Source organism: Pan troglodytes, chromosome 6 (assembly GCF_028858775.2).
Source record: "Pan troglodytes isolate AG18354 chromosome 6, NHGRI_mPanTro3-v2.0_pri, whole genome shotgun sequence".
Taxonomy (NCBI): Eukaryota; Metazoa; Chordata; class Mammalia; order Primates; family Hominidae; genus Pan; species Pan troglodytes.
Window position 1 is genome coordinate 121,072,460 of NC_072404.2, and position 21,308 is coordinate 121,093,767.

General features: G+C 46.1%; 1 protein-coding gene across 20 annotated transcripts in view; it reads right to left on the bottom strand.

The window, feature by feature from the left end:
- Positions 1 to 21,308, bottom strand: part of ATXN7L1 (ataxin 7 like 1) — a 267,713-nt gene that overhangs the window by 81,302 nt on the left and 165,103 nt on the right. Inside the window, exon 1 of one of the 20 annotated variants that reach the window (XM_009453952.5) lies at positions 5,426 to 6,250. The exons of the other annotated variants lie outside the window; for them this stretch is intronic. The gene's annotated coding sequence lies outside the window, so the exon portion shown is untranslated. Of the gene's footprint in view, positions 1 to 5,425; positions 6,251 to 21,308 lie in introns of those variants that run through there. 20 annotated transcript variants of the gene reach the window in all.

The window sequence follows — 21,308 nt, forward strand, 5'->3', positions numbered from 1 at the left end:
AACACACACACACAGATGCTCTCTGACTTACAATGGGATTATATCTGGATAAACCCATCATAAATTGAAAATATCGTAAGTCAAAAATGCATTTAAGGGCCAGTCACAGTGGCTCATGCCTGTAATCCCAGCACTTTGGGAAGCTGAGGCGGGTGGATCACCTGAGGTCAGGAGTTCAAGACCAGCCTGGCCAACATGGTGAAACCCCATCTCTACTAAAAATACAAAAATCAGCAGAGTGTGGTGGTGGGCGCCTGTAATCCTAGCTACTTGGGAGGCTGAGGCAGGAGAATCCCTTGAACCCAGGAGATGGAGGTTGCAGTGAGCCAAGATTGTGTCATTGCACTCCAGCCTGGGTGATGAGAGTGAAAGTCCATCTCAAAACAAACAAACAAACAAAACCCACCCATTTAATACAATAACCTACTGAACTTCATAGCCTTAGCCTACCCTATCTTAAATGTGCTCAGAACATAACCTACAGTCGGGCAGAATCCCCTAACACGAAGCCTATTTTATAATAAAGTGTTGAATATCTCATGTAATGTATTGCATATCATATTGAAAATGAAAAACAGAATGGTTACATGGGTACTTAAAGTACAGTTTCTATGGAATGCATGTCACTTCTGTACCATCTTGAAACCAAAAAATCATAAGTCAAACCATTGTAAGTCAGGCACCGTCTGTATCTATATGTAATTGTTGGCAAGACACTGAGAGGTTTATGCCAATGAATCTATTAACAGATCAGGGAGTTGGCCCAGAAAGGAGGTGGGAGTGAAGGGGCCCAGAAGGGAAGGTAACAATTCCTGACATAGTTTCTGGAGCCTACTGGTCCACAAGCTTCCCTTACTCAACCTACCCCTAATAAGAGTCTCTCTCGAGACAGGTGGGCTGCCACAGTCACCTGAGAATCATCATAAGCCACATGAAAGCTAATTCAGACTTTCATAGCCACTGATGACTTTTAAACATATTCCTGTCTTTCTCTCATTGCATTTCCTTTGACTATGCACCCACACAGAGATGGCTCCTGGTTCTATAAACTGATGCATGAGGGGAATAAACTCACAGATGAATCTGTACCCCATGGAGGTTCCTGCAATGTTCTGATGCTGAGGCAGGACCAGGCTTGGCAGATTGGTGTTATGGGTTAAATTTCTCCACTTCAGACTTCATATGTTGATGTCTTAATCCCTAGTACCCGAGAATATAAGCACATTTGGAGAGAAAGTCTTTGAAGAGGTGACTAAGTTAAAATGAGGCCATTAGGATGGGGCCCTAATCCAATAGGATAGGTGTCCTTAAGAAAAGGAAGGGACGACAATGGCACAAGTCCAGAGGGTGGATCACATGAAGAGGCGGCAAGAGGGCAGCCATCTGCAAGCCAAGAAGAGGCCTCAGGAGAAACCAAACTTGCCGGCACCTTAATCTTGGACCTCCAGCTTCCAGAATCGTGAGAAAATAAACTTTGGTTGTTGAAGCCACCCAGGCTGTTTCATTTTGTTATGACAGCCCTATCATACCAAGACCAGTACCTAAAAACCATGCAAGTTCACCAGATCAGGGAGAAAAAGTATAGGATGGAGGCAGAGGCCTAGGTGCAGCTCGGATGCATCCTCCTCCTTGGGCTGTGTTTCAGAGCAGTGTGACAGAGCAGGAATGCGGCCTGGCTTCAGCTACCCGCACGAGAGCATTCTTTCATGCATTCCCACTGACCATGAGACCCACACCACTACCTCACTGACACCATACCCACTCACCCCAAGGCTTTAGTCATACAAAGAAAAGAGCCATTCTATATTGTTCTTCGGTGCTCTCATAATGTTTAACCATGCTTTTTACTTAAAGAATTCCAGGAACTGGACTGAAGAGATCCAAAATATGGAACCAAGGTTGCGGAGTGTCCCACCTCAGGAAGGAATGCTGAACAACTGATTTATAGCCTTGTCGTTGCCGGCTAGACCACCAGGTGGCCCATGACTCAAGATAATCATCACAACCAGATACACTGACTTGCATACCCTAACCCTCACATGCGTTGCCCAGCCCAGCCTGCATACCCTACCCTGATATCAATTCCTGTACTTCGCCTAATAAAAAAATCCCAACTGGGGATGGACGCGGTGGTTCATGCCTGTAATCCCAGCACTTTGGGAGGCTGAGGCGGGTGGATGGCTTGACCTCAGGAGTTTGAGACCAGCCTGGGCAACATGGAGGAAACCCCATCTCTACTAAAAATACATAACTTAGCTGGGCATGGTGGCACATGCCTGTAGCCCCAGCTACTTGGGAGGGTGAGGTGGGAGGATCACCTGGGTCCAGGAGGTAGAGGCTGCAGTGAGCCGTGATCGTGCCACTGCACTCTAGCCTGGGCAACACAGAGCAAGACCCTGTGTCAATTAAAAAAAAAAAAAAATCCCAATCGGCTGTTTTCAGAGGGTCAGTCAGGGAATTCTCTCTCTCTCTACCTTATGCCTGGGCGTAAGCTCCAATGAAGCCTTGTCTGGGAAGACTCTTTTGGCCTCATATCAATTTCTATTGCACCAAAAGCCCAAGAACCCATGGTCAGTAACAGCAAGGTCAAGGTGGGACAAATCTCCTAAACCCTGATAACTGGCAGTCTGCCTGCCCTGAAGTCCTGAAGCTGAGGTAGTCTACAAGTACACGGAGCAGGTGTGAGTAGCTGGTCTGAAAATGTATGACTCCAGGTCATAGTCTGGGAGTGATCAACTCCTTTTATCAGCTTACTTTCTTGTTTCACCTCTTACCCAAAAAGTAATCTGATTACTGGTTCTAATTAATGTATATGTCATGGCTGTTGTTCCAGAAAAGACAAGACCTTGGGGGTGAATGGACTATGGCAAAGTGAGGTCGCTGTTAGCAGACTCCCAAAGGTTTGACGAAATTACACAGACCATCTGGCTCAGTGCTGCCTTTGGCTGGGAATTCACTGGTCTCTAGGTTCTGCCTGGGTGCCTTGGTCTTCCCGGAGTGTAGGGTGGACAGAACCACTCCCCTGGGGCCAAGAGAGAAGGAGTGGGCTCACAAATGCTCACTGCTGCTAAGGTGCCCGGCTGCCCCGGATCAATTACGTTTAAACAGCAGCTATGTCACTGGGGCTGGGGTGGAGGGAAGAATCAAAGTGAGGAAGGAGGGTGTTTCTAAGATATTGGCAGGCCAATGTCTGGAGGGCCTGGGAGGGGCAACGTGCTCTAGGAGACAGAGCTGAAAGGCCTTTACTTTCCCAAGGATGGCAGAGTGGGAGGGTTTAGCTCATTCAAATGCAAAAGCCTTTCAGTATTTACTGCCACTCCTCCCAGCTCCAACATAAAGGCCTATAGGTTCTCTTCACATCTTTCCATTCACTTGGGCTGTGGGGGTGATTGACACAGCTGGGGGCAGCCCCCATAATCATTCCTAGCTGAGATGCATACAAACCAACACACACCTCAAGCTTGACACCTTACGAAGGTGGGCCTAAAGTCCTCCCGGTCCCAACCAGACATACGGAGGAGGCACGGGGAAGTGGAACAGAGGCCCCACACACACGGGCAGATTTGAATCAAATTAGAACAAAGAGTTCCTTAGCATCGTGTCATAGCCAGTTAGCCCAGAGCAAATGGGGGCATGAGGAGGCGAAGGTCCGATGGATCATGTCCGAGCCCGAGTTTTAGCTTCTCAGCTCCCCTGTATGAGCCAGGCCCCAAAGCCAGGCTTTTCCTACTAGGACCAAAGGGCTGGACTTGGCCCCCACCAGCTCAGTGGGGCCAGTGTGAGAGAGCACAGGACACACTCTAAACATCAAAGGCCTAAAGCAAGGAATCCTCATCATTATTCTCTGCAAGGTTAAAGGAGACAAGGCCCTTCTTTTTTTATTTTTGAGACGGAGTTTCGCTCTTGTTGCCCAGGCTGGAGTGCAATGGCGCGCTCTCGGCTCACAGCAACCTCCGCCTCCTGGGTTCAAACAATTCTCCTGCCTCAGCCTCCCGAGTAGCTGGGATTACAGGCATGTGCCACCATGCCCGGCTAATTTTTGTATTTTTCGTAGAGACGGGGTTTCTCCATGTTGGTCAGGCTGGTCTCGAACTCCCGACCTCAGGTGATCCACCCGCCTCAGCCTCCCAAAGTGCTGGGATTACAGGCATGAGCCACCGCGCCCAGCAAAAAAAAGCATTCATATGAATGAGAGAAACATGGAGGAGAAAAGAAAGCCTCTCTTGGCAGCACTCAGCAGTTAGAACTATGTCAAGCCTCATCCTAATGGTCACATTTACCACCTTGGAAATTTCCATTTTCACTGTCCGTTCTCATTCATGTGATGCTGGGGGTGGGGTTGGACCCATCTGTGTGGGACTCAAGGTCCCGGATCTAAGCAGACCCGCCCCTCAGAAGGCCTTCCGTGAGGCCTAAATGATGTTTGTCATCTTCTCCTTCTTTTTCGATTTGTTTAGTTTAAAATATTTAACCCGAGGCACAATGAAGTGTCTCATTTACAAGGTTCTCCCGGACCATTAGACTGGGACTCCACATTCATTATGCTGATGAACGCGCTACTTACTCATGCAAATTCCAGGAGCGGCAGACTCAGAGATGGGAGGTGCTCAAGGTACGATATCAAGGGCTGATTTAATTACACAGCCATTCAGTGGGCCAAGCACGGCAATTTTTAGCCAACTGTTCTAGTAAATATTACGGGAAACCCTTTTATAGAGTGCTAATTCCGGCTTAGTGTTTTCGCTAAGCTTTAGTTCTTACTCAAACATGCACACGGGCCCCCAAAGATGCTACCACCAGGCCAGAAAATCACACAGATAAAGCATGAGCCCATATGCCATCTTGCAGTCAATCATCCTTTTAAAAATGTTATAAATGTCTGCATATCACTGTCATTTAGGTGGGGACAAACTAAGGTCCAGTAACTTCCCTGTGTCTGTTCTTCCTCCGTCCCCCTCCCCCGTGACTCTGAGTCCTGCAGACCAGCCCTTGGGCATGTTTTGGGTCACCAAATGCCACTGCTCCCAGGAGTTTGACAAAACAACCACTGTAAACTCATTTCAGACGTTTGAAACAATACCCAATCACTGCATCCACCCTCGAGGAGCGCCCCAGAGGAAATGGCATCATTACTTTCATTTTACTCCGTTTGTGAACGACTAAAGGAAAACAACACGTCCTAGGACTCTCGGGAACGTTATCAAGTGACCCCTAAGAAATTAATCATCAAGAGCTAAAATAACCCTCTGCTGCACATACACCGCCGTTTCTCTAAGTGGAGAAACAAATTTCACTTTCCACAGTTGGAACAGAAACTCTTATGCATCCCCGTTTCTTCAAAAAAAAAGTCTATAAATAACCTAGGATCAGCAAAATTATGCAAAACATCCTGCTAGAAGAAGAAATGTAAACTAAAACCACTTACAGAGAGACTCAGGCTGCCAACTTAATCTGATGCTACGACGACTGTAAACATGTTGTACTTTTGGAACCTGAAGCGATCCACATTAGCACGGATGTCAGTAAAAAAAAAAAGAAAAAAAAGAGAGAGAGAGAAAGAAAAAGGAGGAAAAAAAATCGCAACGACTAAACAACAACAAAAGCCCAGCCCCAAACAGAGCAACGTGATACGGTATTCTGCACGGTGCACAGCCCGACGGCTGACCAGCTGCAGTCAATACCAGCTATCCGCGCTTGCACACGCCAACTGTTTTGACTACAGGCACTTGTTAAACACGGAGTTTCAGGTCCTACCAGTTGGACACCAGAAGTTCATAGAACTGACCCAGTGCCAAGAACAACAAGCACAGAAAGCGAACCGGCTGCCTCGTGCGGGTGTTTTTGTTAACTGTTTATGCAAGCCCCAAAGCAATTGGGTAACAATTACGAATAAAAAAGAACTTAAATTACAAAAGCAAAAGATTACCACCTTGAAGGAAATGTAGATATTGGCAGCTGAAGGACAGACGTCATGCTACTTTATTGGTGGGGTGGGTGGGTAGTTTTCAGAGAGAACTGGTTGGGGGAGGGGGAGGTGTCACATGACACACTGCGGTTATTACCAGAAGGAACTGGGTGCTTCCTCGAAGCATCTTTTAGAGATTGACTTAGATTTTGCAAATGTGGAGGCTTTGCTGCACATGTGGGGGTGATGGCAGGAGCACGAGAATTTGTCAGTTGGTAAATCCCATAGGAGAAGAAAGGGACATGCTGGATGAATTTCTTTCCTTCCTTCCTTCCTTCCTTCCTTCCTTCCTTCCTTCCTTCCTTCCTTCCTCCCTCCCTCCCTTCCTTCCTTCTTTTTTTGAGATGGAGTCTGGCTCTGTCACCCAGGCTGGAGTGCAATGGCGCTATCTTGGCTCACTGCAACCTCTGCCTCCTGGGTTCAAGCAATTCTCCTGCCACAGCCTCCTAAGTAGCTGGGATTACAGGCATGCACCACTATGCCTGGCTAGTTTTTGTATTTTTGGTAGAGACGGAGTTTTGCCATGTTGGCCAGGCTGGTCTCGAACTCCTGACCTCAAGCGATCAACCCGTCTCGGCCTCCCAAAGTGCTGAGATTACAGGTATGAGCCACCGCACCCAGCTCTTTCTTTCTTAGAGACCTTTTGCTCTGCCACCCAGACTGAAGTGCAGTGGTGCCATCAGAGCTCACTGCATCCTTGAATTCCTGGGCTCAAGCGATCCTCCCGATTCAGCCTCCTAAGGAGCCGCACCACTGCACTTGGCTAATTTTTAAATCTTTTGTAGACACGGAGTCTTGCCACCAGGCTGGTCTCAAACTCCTGGCCTCAAGCGATCCTCCTGCTTTGGCCTTCCAAAGCACTGGGATTACAAGCATGAGCCGTCATGCCCAGCAGAAACACTTCTTAAATTGCTTATTTTAACAGGCTTTTTCATTTTTCCCAGAGTGCATCAAGCAGTATCTCACTGTAGGACCAAGAGAATTAACCAAATAAAATTTTAGTTACCTGAGTAGTTCAGAAAACAATTCCAAGAGAACCTGGGTGTGGACGTAAGAGTGAGAAATTTTTTTTGTTTTTGTTTTAAATAAAGACAAGGTTTCTCTCTTGCCCAGGCTGGAGTGCAGTGGTGCCATCATAGCTCACTGCAGCCTTGAACTCCTGGGCTCAAGGAATCCTTCTGCCTCAGCCTCCCAAGTAGCTGGGACTATATGTGTCTGCCACCATGCCTGGCTAATTTTTAACGTTTTTATAGAGACAGAATCTCACTATGTTGCCCAGGCTAGTCCTGAACTCCTGGCCTCAGGCAGTCCTCCCGCTTGGGCCTCCAAAGTGCTGGGGTTACAGGCTTGAGCTACTGTGTCTGACCGAGTGAGAAATTTTAAATTGCTGGGTGGACTTAAATCTAATGCCCCATCCATCCATCCATCCATCCATCCATCCATCCATCCATCCATCTAATTTGAAGAATAAAATGTCACCCCCTTCCCACTCCACAGGTTTTGGGGAAAGTAATGAGTAAGTAGAAACAGGCTGTTTGGAAAAGCCACTGTGACTGTGGGCCAGCTTCACCTTTGTTTTGGAGAGCAAAGGTTGCTCTTCTGGTTTCGGGGCCACCAGCGCCATGGTGGTGAACAGGAACCCACATAGTGGCTTTCTCTTTCCTCTCAAAGTAACCCACATTTTATTACCAACTATATATAGAAATTGTTTCACTGGGATCTGAAATGGAGCCACCCTGGAGTGAAATGCAGCAGTTGCCTGATACATCACAGGAGAAGAGCAAAGGCAACTTAGCACATCCAAGACCAAGGAAGGAGCAGGGGAGGAAGAAGTTGGGAGCAAGAAGTCTGGGGTGGGGAAAGGAGGAGGGTGGAAGGGATGCAGCAAGAGAGAAGTTTCAGGTCCTGAGGGAGAAGTGAGCCTTTTTTTTTTTTTTTTTTTTTTTTTAAGGCAGAGTCTCGCTCTGTTGCCCAGGCTGGAGTGCAGTGGTGCCATCTTGGCTCACTGCAACCTCCGCCTCCCGGGTTCAAGCGATTCTCCTGCCTCAGCCTCCCCAGTATCTGGGTCTACAGGCACATGCCACTGCACCCGGCTAATTTTTGTATTTTTAGTAGAGATGGTTTCACCATGTTGGCCAGGCTGGTCTCGATCTCCTGATCTCAGGCAATCCACCTGCCTTGGCCTCCCAAACTGCTGGGAGTACAGGCGTGAGCCACCGCACCTGGCCGAGAAGTGAGTCTTCAATCAGCCCTGTCCTTGGGGTCAGCAATCGTTAAAGTAGCCCCAGGATTTCTGTGGGTTAAAACCCCACAGTTTATGTCTCTTTCATGCACATTACATTATTTGATCCTGTGAGGTAGGAGGGGCGGCTATTATTACCCCCATTATGAAGGAGGGAAACAGGGTTCAGAGAAACCTGTGCCTTTCCCAAGTTACACACCCAGGAAAGCTTTCTGATGTCCAATCCTGGGTCTCAGCCTCATGGCCGATAATGTACGCTGGTGTGCAGCTTCATTATTCACAAAGCAGCTTAAAAGGGGCAGACTTTATTATTTCCATTTTCACAGACAAGTAAACTGGGATTTGGAGAGGCTATGTGATTTGGCCAGGGCCACACTGCAAACCACAAACAGCCCTAGGTCTTCCAATTCCTGGCCCGGCCCTCCTTGCTTCCCTCTATGGCGCTTCCAGAGAAAACAATGATAAAACTAAAAAGGCCAATGGAGTTTTTTGACTCTAAAAGCACAACCTCAGCCAGGCACAGTGGCTCACACCTGTAATCCCAGCACTTTGGGAGGCTGAGGCGGTGGATCGCCTGAGGTCGTGGATCGCCTGAGGTCAGGAGTTCGAGACCAGCCTAGCCAACATGCTGAAACCTGTCTCTCCAAAAAATACAAAAATTAGTTGGGCGTGGTGGCCAGTGCCTGTAGTCCCAGCTACTCAGGAGGCTGAGGCAGGAGAATTGCTTGAATCTGGGAGGCGGAGGTTGCAGTGAGCCGAGATCACACCATTGCATCTCTACTAAAAATACAAAAATTAGCCGGGCATGGTGGCCGGTGCCTGTAGTCCCAGCTACTCGGGAGGCTGAGGCAGCAGAATTGCTTGAATCCAGGAGGCGGAGGTTGCAGTGAGCCGAGATCACACCACTGCACTCCAGCCTGGGTGACAGAGCAAGACTCCATCTCAAAATAAATAAACATTAAATAAAATAAAAGCACAACATCGCCCTCAATTTTCTCAACATTCCCTGTCTTCATGGCTTTTCTAGTGTTTCACAGTGAATGTGCCTAACACAGAAGGGTTCCTTTCCACAGTGTGGGGGGAGCTTCAGACATCTGCACTCCAGAGCTACTATTTCAATGGAAAACAATCGTCTTGATCCAGTTTGCACCCCATCCTTTGATTTGATCAGTTCACCTAAATGCCAACCCCTGGTTCCTTACCAAATACCAGTCTAAGAAGCAGCGAAGTGGAATGTCCCAGCAGGCCTGACAGCTGTACATTATGAAGCTTGTATGTCCACGGTGCACCACTGCACATGTAGAGAGGATCTAGCTTAGCACATGGTTTGGGGGATCGCTTCTCTAAAAGGTGTTTCAAAGTTAGGCCTTTGCTGAGTTCTTTGCAACAGAGGTCACTGAAAATATTGGACCAAATGTAGGTTTCCACTGTCATGTTCCTTTGCCCATGCCAAATGGACACACGCACAGCTTAATCTGGCCTGATACTACTTTTATGTGATACAGGCTGAACAGGTTCACTGCAGGCGTTGGGCATTTACTCTGAGGGACAGGGTGGTGGGTTACTGCAGATGGCCAGGAGGTTTGCAGGTAGGGATGAATGGAGGTGTTTGTCAGGAAGTGAAGGCTTGGGGGTCCAAGATCAAAGATGTTGAATGTAGAATGCAGAGGGGAGCCTGTCAGGAGCTGATGGTTAGGAAGTTACAGAACGTTCTGCCACCCCCTTATAAATCTGCCTGTCACACTTCTTTCTCCCTGAAAGTACAACACAAGAAAACATACACCCGAAGGTCAGGGAAGTTGGGTGTCAAGGTGGACTTCACGTTGACTGTTATGAAGGTCATGAAGACTAATGAAATCTATGTGCTCCTGTTGACTGGAAATGCTCTGCAGCTTGGTGGGAGGTATATGTAGTGCTTCCCACTGCTAGTGAATACTCACTCTCAAGGGGGTTTCTTTAGGTGGTTTTGGTAACCAGAGGACATTTGCATCCATGCTGCCTGAAAGAATATGGGTGCTAGGTGAATCAGAACAGTCTTGGCACGGAAACTCGTTCGCTTGCAAGATATAAAGTGAGGAGAATATTTCCACGTAACATGTGACTTCTCTGATCATAGAGCCCCACCCACCCACCCCCACATTTTTTAAGCCAAAAAAGAAGGACACATGATTTGACAAGCATTGGCATAATAAGGAAAGATAGGGTAGGCTATTTAAAATCAGAACTTCTGAAAGTCCATGAGGCCTAGCCACTGAACTTGTAATATCACATTAAAATGCGCTAATGGAGAGATGTGGAATATTAGCAGGAATCTGTTGTAATTAGTACTGGCATGCTTAACCAAAGCAGTTCCACCACAAACCAGACAAATGCTGTTTTGCTAATGCAGACAGAGGAGGGAGTTTGGAAAATGCTGGAGAGCTCAGTACATCCACCCCATGGAGGATGAAGCTGGGTAATGGGGGACCTGCCCCGAAAATCACGTAGGTTCTTTTCTATTTTCCTAAGTGTCAGCCAGCTTGAGAAATAAAAGGACAGAGTACAAAAGAGAGAAATTTTAAAGCTGGGCGTCCGGGGGAGACATCACACGTTGGTAGGATCCGTGATGCCCCACACGCCACAAAAACCAGCAAGTTTTTATTAGGGATTTTCAAAAGGGGAGGGACTGTGCAGAATAGGTGTGGGTGACAGACATCAAGTACTTAACAGGGTAATAGAATATCACAAGACAAGTGGAGGCAGGGCGAGATCACAGGACCACAGGACGGAGGCAAAATTAAAATTGCTAATGAAGTTTCGGGCACTATTGTCATTGATAACATCTTATCAGGAGACAGGGTTTTGAGATCAACCGGTCTGACCAAAATTTATTAGGTGGGAATTTCCTCTTCCTAATAAGCCTGGGAGCGCTATGGGAGACTGGAGTCTATCTCACTGCTGCAATCTCGACCATAAGAGACAGGTATGCCCCGGGGGGGCCAGTTCAGAGACCTACCCTCCTAGGTGCACGTTCTCTTTCTCAGGAACGTTCCATGCTGAGAAAAAGAATTCAGCGATATTTCTCCCATTTGCTTTTGAAAGAAGATAGATATGGCTCTGTTCCGCCCGGCTCACCTGCGGTCAGAGTTTAAGGTTATCTCTCTTATTCCCTGAACAATTGCTGTTATCCTGTTCTTTTTTCAAGGTGCCCACATTTCATATTGCTCAAACACACATGCTGTATAATTTGTGCAGTTAATGCAATTATTACAGGGTCCTAAGGTGATATACATCCTTCTCGGCTGACAGGATTAAGAGATTAAAGCAAAGACAGGCATAGGAAATCACAAGGGTATTGATTGGGGAAGTGATAAGTGTCCATGAAATCTTCACAACTTATGTTTAGAGATTGCAGTAAAGACAGGCATAAGAAATTACAAAAGTATTAATTAGGGGAAGTAATAAATGTCCATAAAATCTTCACAATCCACGTTCTTCTGTCATGGCTTCAGCCTGTCCCTCTGTTTGGGGTCCCTGACTTCCTGCAACAGCTGGGGCCCTGTGCCCATGCCCTGGATGTTTATACTCCTCCGAGCGAAGGCAGCCGCCTGACTCCACATGTGGAGGAGGAAGCTGGGCAGGGACCAGCACGGTCTTTATACATGGTCTGGACATGTGGAAAGCTGGCCAAAAAGAGGATGGAGCCAACACAGGATGGAGACTGAGCTTTGGGGAGATACAGAGGCAAGGAAAGCATGTTGGTAGCTGTGGGGGCTACTGGTTGCAGGCTTGGCTTCAATGCTTGGGCTCTAGTGCCTGACATTGCCATGCAGACTTCCCAGTCGTGTCCGCACTCAGCTCAACACGCCTCACTTGTGCCCTGTTACCTGGATTCACAGGGACTAAGCCAGTCTTGCCTGATCATACCTGCAACTAGATTTTGGCTTAATCCTTTGTGATGTGGACCCACAAACCAAGACATTGTAACTGATGTCACAATGACAGTTTTGCATCGATGGGGCCACATATGCTAGATTTTTCTTTTTTAAAAATAAATTTTTTGAGACAGGGTCTTGCTCTGTCACCCAGGCTAGAGTGCTGTGGTGTGACCATTGCTCACTGCAGCCTTGACCTTCTGGGCTCAAGTGATCCTCCCACTTCAGCCTCCTGAGTAGCTGGGACCACAGGCATGCACCACCATGCCTAGCTAATTTTTTATTTTTTGTAGAGATGGAGTTTTGCCATGCCGCTCATGCTCGTCTCCTGGGGTCAAGTGACCTGCCTGCCTCGGCCTCCCAAAGTGCTGAGATTAAAGGCGTGAGCCACCGTGCTTGGCCATACACCAGATTTTGGGGGAGAGTGAGTATCAGTGTCAGCCAGCCTTAGCCAGTACTGCATTACAGTTTGAAAGATGACTTTATGATAAAGATCTTAGATGTGGGTTGACTGGAATCCAGACCACTGGACTGAAGTTCCCTGAGGGCAGGTTCTGAGTCTCAGCTATCTTTGCAGGCTAGCCAGAGCATAGAAACTTTGCTATGTGTTTTAAATACGTGTTTTGCATGAACAAATGAAGTCTCTCTTAATCTGAATTAAAAAGATATATGTATACCTTACTAGGCATATCTGGAAAGTGAATATCTTTATATTAAATATGCATCAAATTTGGTGTTTCTAAAAAGTTGTTTGTGGTTCAAGTTAGGGAGAAGGTAGAAAGGCTTTCCATTTAAAATTAATAATGCCAAATCTTTAAAAAGATTGTAGCCACAGTGGAACAGGGCTCTTTCCAAAAGATCTTCATTCCACTGTACTTTTTTTTTTTTTTTTTTGGGGGGGGGTGGAGCCTTGCTCTGTCACCCAGGTTGGAGCACAGTTGTGCAATCTCGGCTCACTGCTATCTCTGCCTCCCAGGTTCAAGTGATTCTCCTTCCTCAGCCTCCCAACTAGCTGGGATTACAGGCATGCACCATCACGCCCAGCTAATTTTGTATTTTTAGTAGAGGCAGGATTTTGCCATGTTGGCCAGGCTGGTCTCAAACTCCCGACCTCAGGTGATCTGCCTGCCTCAGCCTCCCAAAGTGCTGGAATTACAGGCATGAGCCACCATGCTCGGCCATTCCACTGTATTTTGATTTCTTAAGTGGTATACTTTGAATGTTACTTGATCCCTTTTTGATAACTCAAAGTCACTGTTACAGGCATTAATTGCTATAAAATTATGACTTTAGAGCCTACGACTGCAGCTGTCAAACTTTTTGACCCTAATTTACCTTAAGAAATGAATTTTACAGTGCAACCTAGTATTGCAGATATGTAGATGAGACACAAGTTCCCAAAGATAATACTTATCTTCACTACCTAAAAAGCACTGTGATCTCTTGTCTTCCGTTGTTTAAAATGTTGGGTCAGGATTCACTAAACCATGATGATTGCCCCATCATCATGGGTGGTGCCTATGGTTTGCAAACACTGAGAAAGAATGCAAGGACTTTCAGCTTCCCCGCTTTCTGGCTTTTACCTGTATTTTCCTGCAGTCTGGTGTCACTTCTTTTTATGTGAAGGCCTGCCCCCACAATCCTCCTTAGAGTTCTAATTTCCTGAACTTGGAAATCAGACCATCAAGCTTGCTGGTATTATGTATAAACTGAGAGTAAACTGTTTCTCATGACAGCCTGAAGGTGCCCTGGACCATGGCGTGGAGCTGAGGAGCAGCAACTCAGAGCCCCTCCGAGGTGCTCTGAGCTCCTGGCTGGGTTCCCATGCAGCTTCACTCAATGGCAGAGCTCATGATACTGAGATATTATGGAATGCACTACCTATAAACACCTGCATGTGCACACGATGTTTTCTTTTGTGAAAGGAATATTCCAATGACTGGGGCTGGTAGCGCTGGAAAATGACAAGGGGGGCTGGGCGCGGTGGCTCATGTCTGTAATCCCAACACTTTGGGAGGCCAAGGCAGGCGGATCACCTGAGGCCAGGAGTTCGATACCAGCCTGGCCAACATGGTGAAACCCCATCTCTACTAAAAATACAAAAATTAGCCAGGTGTGGTGGCATGCTCCTGTTGTCCCAGCTACTTAGGAGGCTGAGGCAGGAGAATTGCTTGAACCTGGGAGGCAGAGGTTGCAGTGAGCTGAAATTGCACCACTGCACTCCAGCCTGGGTGACAGGGCAAGACTCTGTCTCAAAAAAAAAAAAAAAAAAAAAAAAAAGACAAGGTCTCCTGGCAGCAATGTTGCTCCATGAATGACCATATCTGAGCCCCTGTGTATGAGGAGGTTATTCCTAAAGTAATTTACTGCCTCAGGCAGTTTGCAACGATGTCATACCTTGGCTTTCCACCCTGAGCTGCCTTTGCTCTATTATTATTATTATTATTATATTATTATTATTATTATTATTATTTTTGAGATAGGGTCTGGCTCTATCACCCAGGCTGCAATGTAGTGGTGCATCTTGGCTCACTGCAACCTCCACCTCCTGGGCTCAAGTGATCCTCCCACCCCAGCCTCCCCAGTAGCTGCGACTACAGGCACACACTACCGTGCCTGCCTAATTTTTGCATTTTTTGTAGAGATGGGGTTTCACCATGTTGTGCAGGCTGCTCTCGAATTCCTGAGTTCAAGTGATCTGCCTGCCTTCGTCTCCCAAAGTGCTGGGATTATAGGTGTTAGCCACTGCGGCCAGCCCCTGTGCCTTATTATTTATAGCTCCTCCTAGTGTACACTTTAACTGTCATGGATCTTTCCACTTAAATGCAAACAAAGACAAACATTAATATATGAAATTGCAAAAAGTGTGTCAAGTTTGTGTGTGTGTAGATATCTTATATTGGTTTCTAAAAATTACAGCAAAAGGGGTAGATACTGTGCCCCTAGACAACCTAAATTACAAGCAATCAGGCACTGGTTAAATAAATTATTGGCACATCCATTCAATGGAATGCTGGAGATGCATAAAAATGATGATGCAGATCTATATTTACTAAAATGTATCCATGATAATTTTAGATGAAAAAAAGCATGTTTCAAAGCAATGTCTATAAGATTCCACTTTTATTTTAAAAATATAAAATATATGCATGTGGATACATATGTACAACACACAGACAAACACATACACATAGAAAAAAGATTGGAAAGTTTTACATGGAAATACTTATTTTCTTATTTTACTTGTTTAGACTTCTCTGAAATATTGGCAGTTTTTGCAGTGCATTCCTTTTATAATAAGAACAAAGGCAATTTTAACTTTGAAAAAAATAAAACTATATTATTATGCAAAAGAGCACCTCTGTTTGGAGCACCACTCCTATTTGCACCCCATCCCATCCTCATGTCAAACTTTCAGAAGAGTTCTACTCATACAAAAAAAGGGTAAGTTAAATCCTTATTGGATAATTCTTACATTAATGCATTTTATTTTTTTAGAGACAGGGTCTCGCTCTGTAATCCAGGCTGGAGTGCAGTGGTGTGATCACAGCTCATTGTAGCCTTAAACTCCTGGGCTCAAGTGATCCTCCGGCCTCAGCCTCCTGAATAGCTGGGAATACAAGCATGAGCCACGGTGCCCAACTCATTAATTCATTTTAAAGCAAACCACTGGCTTATGGTTCTACTTTTAACGTCATGTTCTCTTCCCTGATGGAATTATGGAGGTGGAAACTCAAGCAGACGTGTTTGCTAGTTACTTCCTTGGCAGAAGCAGGCTATGGGCCTCTCCAGCCTTGGAGAAGACAAGTTGAAAAGCTCACATGACCTATATTCTGATGCTAGTTTTCCCAAGCCACAGTCAATTCAAGTGTAAAACAATGTTAGTTTAAAGATGGGAATGATCCCTAACTCTTGCTAGTTAGTGCTTTTCTCTTTACAAAGTTCATTTGCATCTGCGGCATAACTGGTATCTCACAGAAAACTGACTAGGGAGGGAGGGCGAGCAGAAGCATCATTCTCAGTTCACAGATGAGGAATCTAAGGTGGGGCAACTTGCCCAAGGCCACCCTATGGGGACTGGTACAGACAGGATCCAAACCTAGCTTTCCTGGGTTTGTTCTCTTTATTCTGTGCCATTGCATTCTTTCTAGAAATAGAGAAATCATATAATTTATCATCCCAACTAGACAGCTTTGAAAGTAAAAGGGGGTGCTAAATGGATGGGCCCCAGGGCAAGAGGTATAAATTGTGACTCTCCCAGGCAAATCAGGACTTCTGGTCACTTTAGATATAACCCAGCCCCTTACACACACACAGACCCACAACACACACACACACACAGACACACATACACACACACACAGGGCGAATCACATCTTTTAAATAGGAAAGAGAAATGCAGCAGGGTAACAATGCCTATAAAGTGCTACAGTATTAAAAAATAAAAATAAATAAGTAAATAAAAAGTACTTGAGGCCTGGCGTGGTGGCTCATGCCTGTAATCCCAGCACGTTGGGAGACCAAGGCAGGCAGATCACCTGAGGTCTGCAGTTTAAGACCAGCCTGACCAACACGGAGAAACCCTGTCTCTACTAAAAATACAAAAAAAATGCGGCCGGGCGCGGTGGCTCATGCCTGTAATCCCAGCACTTTGGGAGGCCGAGGCAGGCAGATCAAAAGGTCAGGAGATCGAGACCATCCTGACTAACAGTGAAACCCCATCTCTACTAAAAATACAAAAAATTAGTAAGGCATGGCGGCGTGCGCCTGTAGTCTCAGCTACTTGGGAGGCTGAGGCAGGAGAATGGCGTGAACCTGGGAGTCGGAGCTTGCAGTGAGCAGAGATCTTGCCACTGCACTCCAGCCTGGGCAACAGAGCGAGACTCCGTCTCAAAAACAAACAAACAAACAAACAAACAAACAAACACCCCCCAAAAATTAGCTGGGCATGGTGGCAGGTGCCTGTAATCCCAGCTACTCAGGAGGCTGCAGAAGGGAGAATCGCTTGAACCCGGGAGGCAGAGGTTGCGGTGAGGCGAGATCCCGTCATTCCACTCCAGCATGGGCAAGAAGAGCGAAACTCCGTCTCAAAAAAAAAAAAAAAGTACTTAAGTATAACTTGTATTTTATTGTTTGTGGAAGTTAGTCTAGGCTTTACATTTCCAGGTCATCAGCTTGCAGGCAGTAAGAATACAAAGTCTAGATTGGGCAACTGGTATTAATCAAAGTAAGCCACATTCCAAATGTTGCCAGTTTAAGTTTTTCTGTTATCCATATTTGGTCCAACATTCTGAACACAAAAAATGGGTTTTATTGTTGAAACTTGTGACTTAGTATAATCACTGCTAGAAACAGGCTTTTTACTGGTGCAATTAACGGTATTCAAGGTATGTAGCCTGGCCAAAACCTTGAGAGACACTACCCACCCTTGTATAAACAGGTATTAGAATCCAGCCAGGCCTGTCCCTTCAGGGATGGTGCTCCGGGCTGCCCTGTGTCCAGCCACCAAATCTGGATGGTTTATGAGGGGATGATGCTGCTTTGGGAAAACAGTGTAACAGTGTCCCCTCTCTAGAGGGTTCTTGTAGTTGCCTGGGGTGAACCTTTCGTGTCAGGTGTGGTTGGAAAACCTCAAAGGAGAGAGGGCTGGGCCTTTGTCAAGCTTCCCAAACAAGCTGAATCAACTGTTTTGTTTCTACTTGTCAATAAACGTTTGTTTGATAAATGCCTGCATCTGTGGCAGAATTCAGTCTCATACCCACATTCATTCACATGGTATTCACAACTGCAAGGTTGTGCGGGAGAAGCTGACCCTCACCACATCTATCTTTTACAACCTTTTACGCTGGCAACTGTGTCCTTCCAAAGAGAACCCAAGAGGCCTATGTGGCCAAACCACTTTAGGTTGGTCCACAACAAACATGCCACTCGGTGAATCTGAAATGGGTAGACTTCAGGAAGGGATCCCTTAGTACATTTTCCTCAACACCAGATTTTGAGCCTCAGGAAAGCAGAGACGGGGTCTGTCTTGTTCACTACTATAAGCCTCATGAAGTGCCTGCCCACAGGAAATGTGTAATTTACATTTGTCAAATGAATAAAATAAGAAAGAATTTTGTCATTTCTAGATCTGGCTTATTAACTGTAATCTGTGATTGTTCTTTATTCTGCTAATGAGAACTGATCTGCACAGACCACAACCTGTTCTTTGCCCTGATTAAGTTAGTACTTCAAAAAGCAACAAATAACAGGCTAATAATAAAAACCACTGGGATGATACTGTTTAATTCACACAATAATGCAATGAGATTGGTATCATCACCCCCATGTTTGGATGAGGAAACCAACGTCCAGAGAGGTTTTATCTTTTTTTTTTTTTTTTTTAGACAGAGTCTCGCTCTGTTGCCCAGGCTGGAGTGCAGTGGTACGATCTGAGCTTGTTGCAACCTCCACTCACTGCAACCTCCCGCCTCCTGGGTTCAAGTGATTCTTGTGCCTCAGCCTCCCAAGTAGCTGGGACTACAGGCATGTGCCATCACACCCGGCTAATTTTTGTATTTTTAGTAGAGATGGGGTTTCACTATGTTGGCCAGGCTGGTCTCAAACTCCTAACCTCAGGTGATCTGCCCCCCTTGGCCTCCCAAAGTGCTGGTACAGTGGCATTAGCCAAGTTAGTAAAGCCAAGACTTGCACTCAGTTCTGTCAGACTCCAAACCCAAGCATGCTCTCCTGTGCTGTGCTACCCAGAATTAGCAATAACTCAGTTTTGTAGAGATTATTTATTTATTTATTTATTTATTTATTTATTTATTTATTTTGAGACGGAGTCTTGCCTTGTCACCCAGGCTGAAGTGCAATGGTATGATCTTGGCTCACTGCAACCTCCTCCTCCTGGGTTCAAACAATTCTCCTGCCTCAGTCTCCCAAGTAGCTGGGATTTACAGGTGCGTGCCTCCATGCCTGCCTAATTTTTGTATTTTTAGTAGTAACGGGGTTTCACCATGTTGGCCAGGCTAGTCTTGAACTCCCAACCTCAGGTGAACCACCTGCCTTGGCCTCCCAAAGTGCTGGGATTACAGGTGTGAGCCACCATGCCTGGCCGAGTATTTTTTATTACTTTTACTCTATTCACTTTCTGCTGCGCTATTGAACACACGCATCTTTTTGGCACTTCATCTTATTTTATCAAAAGCTTTTTTTGGGGGAAAAACTAGATGGATGTTGGAATATATAAGCCTGCTTTCCGGTTCTTTTACTTTTAATTATTTTGATTGACAGGTGGCCTTGAGGGATGTCTAAGGGCCTCTCCTATCTTTGAGCTGCAGAAGAATCCGTCCCCAGGAATGTGTCGCAGCTCTCCCTGTCTCCAGGGCACCACTCTGACACCCTCCCCCCATGCACCCCTGCCACTTGCCACACTAGACAACTGAGAGCCTTTTGTTTCATGCCTCTGTGGCTTGGTGCACAGTGTTCTTTCTCTGGAATCCTGGTCCACTCGTTTGTTCTTCACCTTGGTTAACTCCTTGTTTTCTTTCAGGATCTAGCTCAAACATTAGCGCATTTGGGATACTTAGGAGATTCCCTGCTATCCTGAACCTCTGCCAGGTCTCACCTGAAGCCCTTTCTCTCTGGTCTCTGGACCCACTGAGCACACCTCCACCTTAGCACCTGGCACGTGGCTCCGTAGTAACAGATAGATTTGCCACCCTTCTTCGCATATAAAGAGCCCAAGTCAGGGACTTTTTCTTAGTACTGGTACATAGCAGGCACTCCAAGTGTGTTAGATAATAAATGAATAAATCAGGAAATAATTAGCCAATCCACAGTAAAGCAAGAGAGAAATGCAGGGATCAGTGGGCAGCAGTCTGCAGTGGTCTGAGAGCTAGCTAAACTTAATTATTTCTCTTAGCCACTGTGCTTATTTTTTAACTTTAAGAGCATCATAGTTGTTTTTGCTTTTTGGGGTTTTTTTGTCTTTTTTTTTCTGAGATGGAGTATCGCCCTGTCGTCCAGGCTGGAGTGCAATGGCACTATCTCAGCCCACTGCAACCTCTGCCTCCCGGGTTCAAGTGATTCTCCTGCCTCAGCCTCTGGAGTAGCTGAGATTACAGGCGTGCATCACCATGCCCAGCTAATTTTTTTGTATTTTTAGTAGAGATGGGGTTTCACCATGTTGGCCAGGCTGGTCTTGGACTCCTGACTTCAAGTGATCCACCTGCCTTGGCCTCCCAAAGTGCTGGGATTACATAGTTGGTTTTTATGAGACAACAGATCATTTAATTCTGAGTGTTCTGCTCCTTTGCCTGTTACAGCAAAAAACACCACCACCACCACCAAAAAAACAAAAACAACAAACCTCTGGAAAGATTTTCCTTTGTGGCCAGTTCTCCATCACTATGCCAGCCACCAGCATCCCCTCTGGGGACTGGGGTGATCTGATAGCGCCCAAGGACAGGCTGCACTCACCAACTCTGTGGCTTCTAGGTCCCCGATGTAGACCAACAAATGACCTGAGCAGAGCTATAGCTTGATTCAACTGTGGGACTCTGGCCTAATGAAAAACAATTCCCAGCATAGCCTGACCCCTTCAAAATGCAGATAAAAATAATTTAGTGATTTCCTCCCACTAAACTCTTGGGCATCAACCAAGAAATCTGCAGTGTGGCTGCTCTGATGCCATTGTACAATGGCAAATAGTTAGGTTTTCTTTGTGCTTTTATCAGTGCTTATTAGCAGGAACACACCTGGCATTTTAAGAGGGTTAATTCTCTGTTGGGTGGAATTGTTCCATGCAATGCACAGCATTTAGCACTTCTACTCCGATGGATGCCAGTTACCACAACAGCCCCCAAATGAACATTTTCCAAACATCTCTAGTGGTAAGAGCCATCAGGAATACTGGGCTTCCTGGTGGAGTTAGATTTGATTAATTTTGCAGCATCTTAGAAGAAATGGAAGAGGCCACCCAACCCAGGTGGTGGGTTGAATTCTAAAGGGACAAGGTCCAGGGAGTTAGACAGCACACATGAAGCAATGAGCCAGTTGGACTAAGGCTTGTTTGTGGGAAGAAGTGGAGGTCCTGAGAGCAGAGAAGGTGCACTGGTTCCTTGAATGAAGAAGTCAAGGCAGCGAGGAAGATGGGCTCACGGAACCAAGAGATCTGAGCTTGGGTAGAGGTCAAAATGGT